Genomic DNA, 9479 nt, shown 5'->3' on the forward strand with positions numbered 1-9479 from the left:
CTTTCATTTTTCATGATGACATAAGATCTTGGCCAGTTCTTCCATTTTGGGTTTTCCTCTTGCATCTTCTTCTCACCTCACCTCCAAGCTCAGGAAGCCTGGCCTCTGTTCTGCAGTTAGGCAGGGGTGACTCTCCCAGGACTCCACCTGTGTGGTCTCTGTCCCAAGTCAGTCCTGGGAGTGCACCTCCTTTGCTGGTCAGACCTGGAGGCTGTCTTTGGCCACAGCTGATGCTATGGTTTTCACTTCCCACAATTTCCTTCTCAAGTTTCCCACTCTTAAAAATGTAGTCACGGAGGAGTGCCTGTGTGGGTCAATTGGTTAAGCATCCAACTTCAGCTCAGGTCATGATCATGTGGTTCATAAATTCGAGCCCCTTGATGGGCTCTGTGCTTACAGCTCAGAGCCTGGAACCTGCTTCAGATTCTGTGTCTCCCTCTCTCCCTGCCCCTTCCCCACTCACAGTCTGTCTCTATCTCTGTCTCAAAAATAAATAAACATTTAAAAAATGTAAAAAATGTAATCAACAATACCTCTAGTACAGAACCCGGACCTCCCTGTGAAGTTCTGAGGCATCAGGCCCAGTGACTATGGCAGTTCTGAGGACTTTGTTGATTTAAAAAAAAAAAAATCATTGAAAAGGTAAGAAATATAAAAGATGATAAAATGAATGAGTAAAATTTGATGAGGAACAGAATATGTATACAGTTTCAAAATGTCTCCTTGCATCTCATTTCCTAATTATAGGGTAAAAAATACCAATGTTACAATCAAGATCTTGGTGAACACCACCTTAAATAAGCGATAGAGTTATCTCTAATGATAGGACCATCTGACATCATGTGTTTCTCAGTGTGATTCACTGAGATGGAATCAACACCACCTTAGTAGTAGTCCAACCAAATCCCCTAGTAACCTAGAGTATAGTGACAAAACATCAGACAAACCCTACTTGCCATCCAACACACGAAATAAGTAGCTTCTATTCTTTAAGATGTCAATGACAAGAAAGACAAAGAAGAGCTGAGAAACAAATCCTTACTAAGGGAGATGATATACACATGATAACTAAATGCAATGTGTGATATTGGATTGATTGATCCTGTACCAGCAAGTTCATTTCACAACATGGGATATTATTGGGACAATTGGAGGGAATGCAGTAAGGTTTGTAGATAAAGTAGTGTGATTGCATTAATTTAAAATTGTTGTCTTCCTGATGAGGGGCCAAGATGGCAGAACAGCATGGCAGGTTTTTTTTGTGTCTTTCATCCCTGAAATACAGGCAGATCAACACTAAACCATCCAGAACACCTAGAAAACTGATTTGAGGATTAACACAACAATATGCACAACCTGAACCATAGGACTCAGCAGGTATGTGACACAGAGAGGTTAACTGGGGGAGAGAGAACCCATGGAGGGCAGGGAGCTGTTTTTGCTTGCATAGAGAGAATGGAGACGGGGGGAAGAGTATGGGAAAGCATCCCCCCCTCCCGAAAGCAACTGGAGGGAGAAGAAAAATTACGGACTGATCAAAAAAAGGGAGCAAGGAGAAAGAAGAGAGTTTAAATTCCATCAAGAATCTATAAATAACAAGAGCATAGAATCTGAAATTCTGCAGTCTGATACCTGGCGGTGCTCTGTTGGGAAGGATGAATCCCCAGAAAGTGAGGTCCAAAGGGTCCGTGGGCCACATGGGTAGAGGCAATTCCCCTGCTGAGAAGACTTTTGGTAGAGGCTGTGAGGCCACTTCACAGGCAAAAGTCCCATGGACCATGTAGAACAATTACATTTGATGGTGCTGGAACAAGGACATTAGGGGGAAGCTGGCATCTGAAGCGTGTTGTCATTTTCCATAATCCCTGAAATGCTGCTTCTACGGGATCACATGAACTTTTCGGGAGGTGGGCTGGCACCCAGCGCAGTCTCTGGGCATTGGCAGCAGCACAGTGTTGCGAACGTTCCTGGAGGTGGGCAAGCACCTGGCCGTTGGTCAGTGAGACTCTCCCCCAGAAGGTCTGAGCACCTCATAGCCACAGTCCTTCAGAAGTGAGGGGTTGGGAAACACAGCCACATGTGAGGTAAAACTCAGGAGGGAGGTGCTGCCTGGCAACCTGATGGCTTGGTCATGGACAACGTAAAAGTGGGGAGTGGATGTAGCCAGAGACAAAGGGTTGCGTGATTGCTGATCGTGGAGAACAGAATTCCAATACTAGAGACCGGGTAGCTGGGTGATGCCATTTTCACCCCTCCCACGCATGTGCATACACAACTACAAGCACCACAATAATCCACCCCAGTAAGCTAAGCAGCACCATCTAGTGGATGATGGAGCCATTACACTAAGCCCTGCCAAATTGGGTCAACCTCGCTCTTCATGAACATCACAAGTCTCTCCACCTAATTAGTTTGCAGACTGTAGAGTGTGTCATAGTTTGACTTCTAGGGGAAAACGATGTAATTTCAATCATATTTCAGTTTGTTTGCTGGTCAACCTATTCAATTTTTTTCTGTTTCTTTTCTTATTCTGGAATATAGAAAGAAAAAATTTATTTTTATTTTCATTTTTTATTAAAAATATTTCTTTAATTTTTCCACTACATTTTTTACTTTTTTGTAAATTTTTCAAGTTCTATTTTACTTCAGTCATTTCACTTTATTCAATTTCATTGTATTCATGTTTTCAAATTTTCAAATATTTTCCTTTTTTTTCTTTTCTTATATTTCCCTTTTTTCCTCTAATCTACCAAGCTCCTTTCAACAACCACACCAAAACACACCTTGGATCTAACATCATTTTGATTTTTTTGTGTTGTTTTTAATTTTTTAATTTTTATTTTTTTCCCTTATTAATTCCTTTTCTTCTTTCAAAATGATGATATGAAGGAATTCACCCCAAAAGAAAGAACAGGAAGAAATGACAGTCAGGGACTTAATCAAAACAGATACAAGCAAGATGTCTGAACCAGAATTTAGAATCACAATAATAAGAATACTAGCTGGGGTTGAAAATAGATTAGAATTTCTTTCTGTGGAGATAAAAGAAGTAAAAGCTAGTGAAATAAATTGAAATAAAAAAATGCTATAACTGTGCTGCAATCTTGAATGAATGCCACAGCGGCAAGGATGGATGAGGCAGAACAGAGAATCAGCGATATAGAGGACCAACTTATGGAGAATAATGAAGCAGAAAAAAAGAGGGAGACTAATGCAAAAGAGCACGATTTAAGAATTAGAGAAATCAGTGACTCAATAGAAAGGAACAACATCAGAATCATAGGGGTTCCAGTAGAGGAAGAGAGAGAAAAAGGGGTAGAGGGGTTATGTGAGCAAATCATAGCGGAAAACTTTCCTAACCTAGGGAAAGACACAGACATCAAAATCCAGGAAGCACAGAGGACCCCCATTAGATTCAACAAAAACTGACCATCAACAAGGCATATCATAGTGAAATTCACAAAATACTCAGGCAAGGAAAGAATGATGAAAGCAGCAAGAAAAAAAAGTCCTTAACCTATCTATGTTTGCAGCAGATCTATCCACAGAAACTTGGCAGTCCAGAAAGGAATGGCAGGGTATATTCAATGTGCTGAATCCGGAAAATATGCAGCCAAGAATTCTTTATCCAACAAGGCTGTCATTCAAAACAGGAGAGATGAAAAGTTTCCCAGACAAACAAAAATTAAAGAAGTTTGTGATCACTAAACAAGCCCTGCAACAAATTTTAAGGGGGACTCTCCAAAGGGAAAAAAGAAAACAAAGAATAAAAAACAAAAAACAAAAAGCAACAAAGACTAGAAAGGACCAAGAATACCACCAGAAATTCCAACTCTACAGGAAACATAATGGCAATGAATTCATATCTTTCAGTACTCACTCTAAATGTCAATGGACTACATGCTCCAATCAAAAGACATAGAGTAACAGAATGGTTAAGAAAACAAGATCTATCTATATGCTGTTTACAAGAGACCCACTTTAGACCTAAAGACACTTTCAGATTGAAAGTAAGGGGTTGGAGAACCATCTATCATGCTAATGGTCAACCAAAGAAAGCTGGAGTAGCCATACTGATACCAGACAATCTAGACTTTGAAATAAAGACTGTAACATGAGGTGAAGAAGGGCATTATATCATAATTAAGGGGTTTATCCACCAAGAAGACCTAAAATTGTAAACATTTATGCTCCAAATGTGGAACACCCAAATATATAAATCAATTAATCACAAATATAAAGAAACTCATTGATAATAATACCATAATAGTAGGAGACTTAAACACCCCACTTACAACAATGGACAGATCATCTAAACAGAAAATTAACAAGGAAACAATGACTTTGAATGACACACTGGGCCAGATGGACTTAACAGATGTATTTAGAACATTTCATCCTAAAGCAGTGGACTACACATTCTTCTGAAGTACACATGGAACATTCTCCAGAATGATCACATACTGGGACACAAATCAGCCTTTAACAAGTACAAAAAGATTGAGATCATACTGTGCATATTTTCAGACCACAATGCTATTAAACTCGAAATCAGCCACAAGAAAAAATGTGGAAAGATAACAAATACTTGGAGACTAAAGACCATCCTACTAAAGAATGAATGGACTAACCAAGAAATTAAAGAGGAAATTAAAAAGTACATGAAAGCCAATAAAAATGATAACACCGCAGCCCCAAACCTCTGGGACCCAGAAAAGGTGGTCTTAAGAGGGAAGTATATAGCAATCCAGGCCTTTCTAAAGAAGGAAGAAAGGTCTCAGATACACAACCCAAACTTACACCATAAAGAGCTGGAAAAAAAACAGCAAATAAAACCCAAACCAGCAGAAGACAGGAAATAATAAAGATTAGAGTAGAGCAGAAATCAATGCTATCAAAAGCAAAACACACAAACAAACAAAAAAACACAAAAAACAAAAACAAAAACAAAAAACACAAAAAAGCAGTAGAACAGATCAGTGAAACCAGAAGCTGGTTCTTTGAAAGAATTAACAAAATTGATAAACCAATAGCCAGTTTGATCAAAAAGAAAAAGGAAAGGACCCAAATAAAATCACGAATGAAAGAGATCACAACCAACATAGCAGAAATACTAACAAAATAAGAGAATATTATAAGCAATTATACGCCAAGAAAATGGGCAACCTGGAAGAAATGTACAAATTCCTAGAAACATAAAAACTACCAAAACTGAAACAGGAAGGAATAGAAAATTTGAACAGACCCATAACCAGTAAATAAATTGAATTAGTAATCATAAATCTCCCGAAAAAACAAGAGTCCAGGGCCAGATGGCTTTCCAGGGGAATTCTACCAAACATTTAAAGAAGAGTTAACACCTATTCTCTTGAAGCTGTTCCAAAAAATAGAAATGGAAGGAAAACTTCCAAACTCTTTCTATGAAGCCAGCATTACCTTGATTCCAGAAGCAGACAAAAACTCCACTAAAAGGAGAAGTATAGATAAATTTCCCTGATGAATATGGATGCAAAAATCCTCAACAAGACACTAACCAACTGGATCCAACAATACATTAAAGAATTATTCACTACGAGCAAGTGGGATTTATACCTGGGATGCAGGGCTGGTTCAATATCTGCAAAACAATCAATGTGATATATCACATAAGTAAAAGAAAGGACAAGAACCACATGATCCTCTCAATAGATGCAGAGAAAGCATTTGACAATATACAGCATCCTTTCTTGATAAAAACCCTCAAGAAAGTAAGGATAGAAGGATAATACCTCGAGATCATAAAAGCCATATATGAAAGGCCCAACACTAATATAATCCTCAATGGGAAAAAACAGAGCTTTCAATTTCCTAAGGTCAGGAACAAGACAGGGATATCCACTCTTGCCACTGTTATTCAACATATTATTGGTGGTCTTAGTATCAGCAATCACACAACACAAGGGAATAAAAGGCATCCAAAAGGCAGGAGGAAGTCAAACTTTCACTCTTCACAGATGACATGATACTCTATATGGAAAACCCAAAAGATTCCACCAAACAAACTGCTAGAACTGATCTATGAATTCAGCAAAGTCACAGGATATAAAATCAATGCACAGAAATTGGTTGCATTCTTATACACCAATAATGCAACAGAAAGAGAAATCAAGGAATTAATCCCATTTACAATTGCACCAAAACTCATAAAATACCTCAGGATAAATCTAACCAAAGAGGTGAAAAATATATATTATGAAAGAAATTGAAGAAGACACAGAAAAAAATTGGAAAAGATTCCATGCTCCTGGATAGGAAGAACAAATATTGTTAAAATGTCAATACTACCCAAAGTAATCTACATATTCAATTCAATCCCTATCAAAATAACACGAGCATTCTTCACAGAGCTAGAACAAACAATCCTAAATTTTGTATGGAACCAGAAAAGACCCTGAACAGTCAAAGTATTCTTGAAAAGGAAAACCAAAGCTGTAGGCATTATAATTCCGGACTTCAAGGTGTATTACAGATCTGTAATCGTCAAGACAGTATGGCACTGGCACAAAAATAGGCACTCAGATCAATGGAACAGAATAGAGAACCCAGAAATGGACCCACAAACATATGGCCAACTAATCTTTGACAAAGCAGGAAAGAATATCCAATGGAATAAAAACAGTCTCTTCAGCAAATGGTGCTGTGAAAACTGGACAGCGACATGCAGAAAAATGAACCTGGACCACTTTCTTAAACCATACACAAAAATAAACTCAAAATGCATGAAAGACAGGAAGCCATCAAAACCCTTGAGGAGAAAGCAGGCAAAAACTTCTTTGACCTCAGCCGCAGCAATTTCTTACTCAACACTACTCCGGAGGCAAGGGAAACAAAAGCAAAAATGAGCCATTGGGACCTCATCAAAATAAAAAGTTTCTGCCCAGTGAAGGAAACAATCACCAAAAGTAAAAGGCAACCGACAGAATGGGAGAAGATACTTGTAAATGACATATCAGATAAAGGGTTAGTATCCAAAATCTATAGAGAACTTATCAAACTCCACACCCCAAAAAACAAATAATCCAGTGAAGAAATGGGCAAAAGACATGAATAGACACTTCTCCAAAGAAGACATCCAGATGGCCAACCGACACATGAAAAAATGCTCAACCTCACTCATCATCAGGGAAATACAAGTCAAAACCACACTGAGCTACCACCTTATACCTGTCAGAATGGCTAACATGAACAACTCAGGCAACAACTGATGTTGGCAAGGATGCAGAGAAAGAGGATCTCTTTTGCCCTCTTGGTGGGAATGCAAACTGGTGCAGCCACTCTGGAAAACAGTATGAAGGGTCCTCAAAAAATTTAAAATAGAACTACCCTACGACCCAGCAATTGCACTACTAAGTATTTATCCAGGAGATACAGGTATGCTGTTTCAGAGGGACACTAGCATCCCATGTTTATAGCAGTGCTGTCAACAATAGCCAAAGTATGGAAAGAGCCCAAATGTCCATTGATGGATGGATGGATAAACAAGATGTGGTATATATATACAATGGAGTATTGCTTGGCAATCAAAAAGAATGAAATCCTGCCATTTGCAACTACGTGGATGGAACTAGAGGGTATTAATGCTAAGCGAAATTAGAGAAAGACAAATATCATATGACTTCACTCATATGAGGACTTTAAGATACAAAACAGATGAACATAAGGGAAGGGAAGCAAAAACAATATAAAAACAGGAAGGGGGACAAAACATAAGAGACTCTTAAATATAGAGAACAAACTGAGGGTTGCTGGAGGGGTCATGCGAGGGGGGATGGGATATATGTATAAGGGGCTTAAGGAATCTACTCCTGAAATCATTATTGCACTATATGCTAATTATCTTGGATGTAAATTTAAAAATAAATAATTAAAAAAAGAAGAAGAAAAAGATTTTGTGAAGCTGCAAGTGACCATCCCCTGCCAAGAGATTCCCAGATATTCTTCTCCAAGTCATCCCCACTTGGCAGGATTAAGAAAGACTGTGTTTGTTGTTTTGTCTTTCCAAACTCAGCATCCATATCAGGAAAATAAAAAACAAATCAAACTCTAAACTTCCTTGTAAAACGTACTGAAATTGCTACCACATGTTGACAATAACAAGAATTTCCATTCCATCTCACCGCTGACTCTTAGTGCAGAGTAGTGCTCAGAGTAGACATTCCATGGAAACTTTCTAAGGTCTATCACCTAAGGCTGTCTAGATCTAGGGATGTTAAAAGGGACTGCATGTGAGTAACAGAACCTAACCTCTTATCCTTCACTCACAAACAAGTCTCAGCTGTATGAATTGAGCAGAAGCTGCAACACAAAGTAGGTATCAGGAAAGAACAAGTGTTCCAACACTTTTCATTCCATAACCATCTCAGCATGAGTAGGTTGCAAACCAGGATGAGGATTAGAAATCTGGAATCCTGGTACTGGAAGGGGCATCAAACTTTAAGTATCAACTGCAGACTATTCATTTTACATATGAAGATGCCATTTGTTCAGACCTCATAGCTAATGAACAACAGGAACTTAAACTCTGTAAAGACTGAGAGCATAAGGATTTGATCATCATAGTATCTCTAATGCCTAACAAGAACCAGCATGTAGTAGGTGCCTACTATGATCCAGGAAATGAATTAAGTTCCATGAGGTATACAGAGATGGATACAATGTGGTCCCAGTCAATGTGGACCACACCCTCCACCTAGTGGAGGATATGGGCACATAACAGACAATTACAAAGCAATGCTGTTTGTTCATGCTTTCATAAATATATAAGTAAGGTGCCCAGTGGAAAATCCAGGGCAAATAATAAATATTGTTGCCTGTTGCCTTCAATAACTAAGCTATATATACCAGAATAAGCACTGAGAATAAAATAATAGTGAGTGAGATGCAAAAAAAAAAAAAAAAAAAAAAAAAGAAAAGAAAAAAAAGAAAAAAGAAAAAAAAAATGGTGCCTTCCAAACAAAGATTAATTAAGTACTTGGAAACCATAAATTGACTGCAGAGTTCCCAAATGGTTATCTCAGACAAATTCTGTCAGTGCAATTGTTGTCTACATCAGGAGACAGATTCCTGGTGCTCCACCATCTTACCAGAACCTTCCCCACTGCATTTTTACCTATTGTTTATTTTCAGAATTATATATATATATTTATAGTTGAATATATATGTGAATATATACATATATGTGTGTATGTATCATAAAAGTTTCTTAAATATATATAATTTTTACCAGTTGCTTTTATAGTGTCCAAGAAATCTCCTTATACTTTCATCCTGGAAACGGAACATTGACAGTGCCAGGGATGGAAAGATCTTCAACTGAACAAGTAATTCTTCCCAGGAATTTAACTGAGGTGCCAATGCTTGTGCTTTGTTTAGGGCAGCAGTACATCCCTCTTTGTGAGCTCCTATGTGAATGTTTGTGTCTTGAATGAGTGTGGTCCATG

This window comes from Panthera tigris, chromosome A1 (genome assembly GCF_018350195.1).
Source record: "Panthera tigris isolate Pti1 chromosome A1, P.tigris_Pti1_mat1.1, whole genome shotgun sequence".
Taxonomy (NCBI): Eukaryota; Metazoa; Chordata; class Mammalia; order Carnivora; family Felidae; genus Panthera; species Panthera tigris.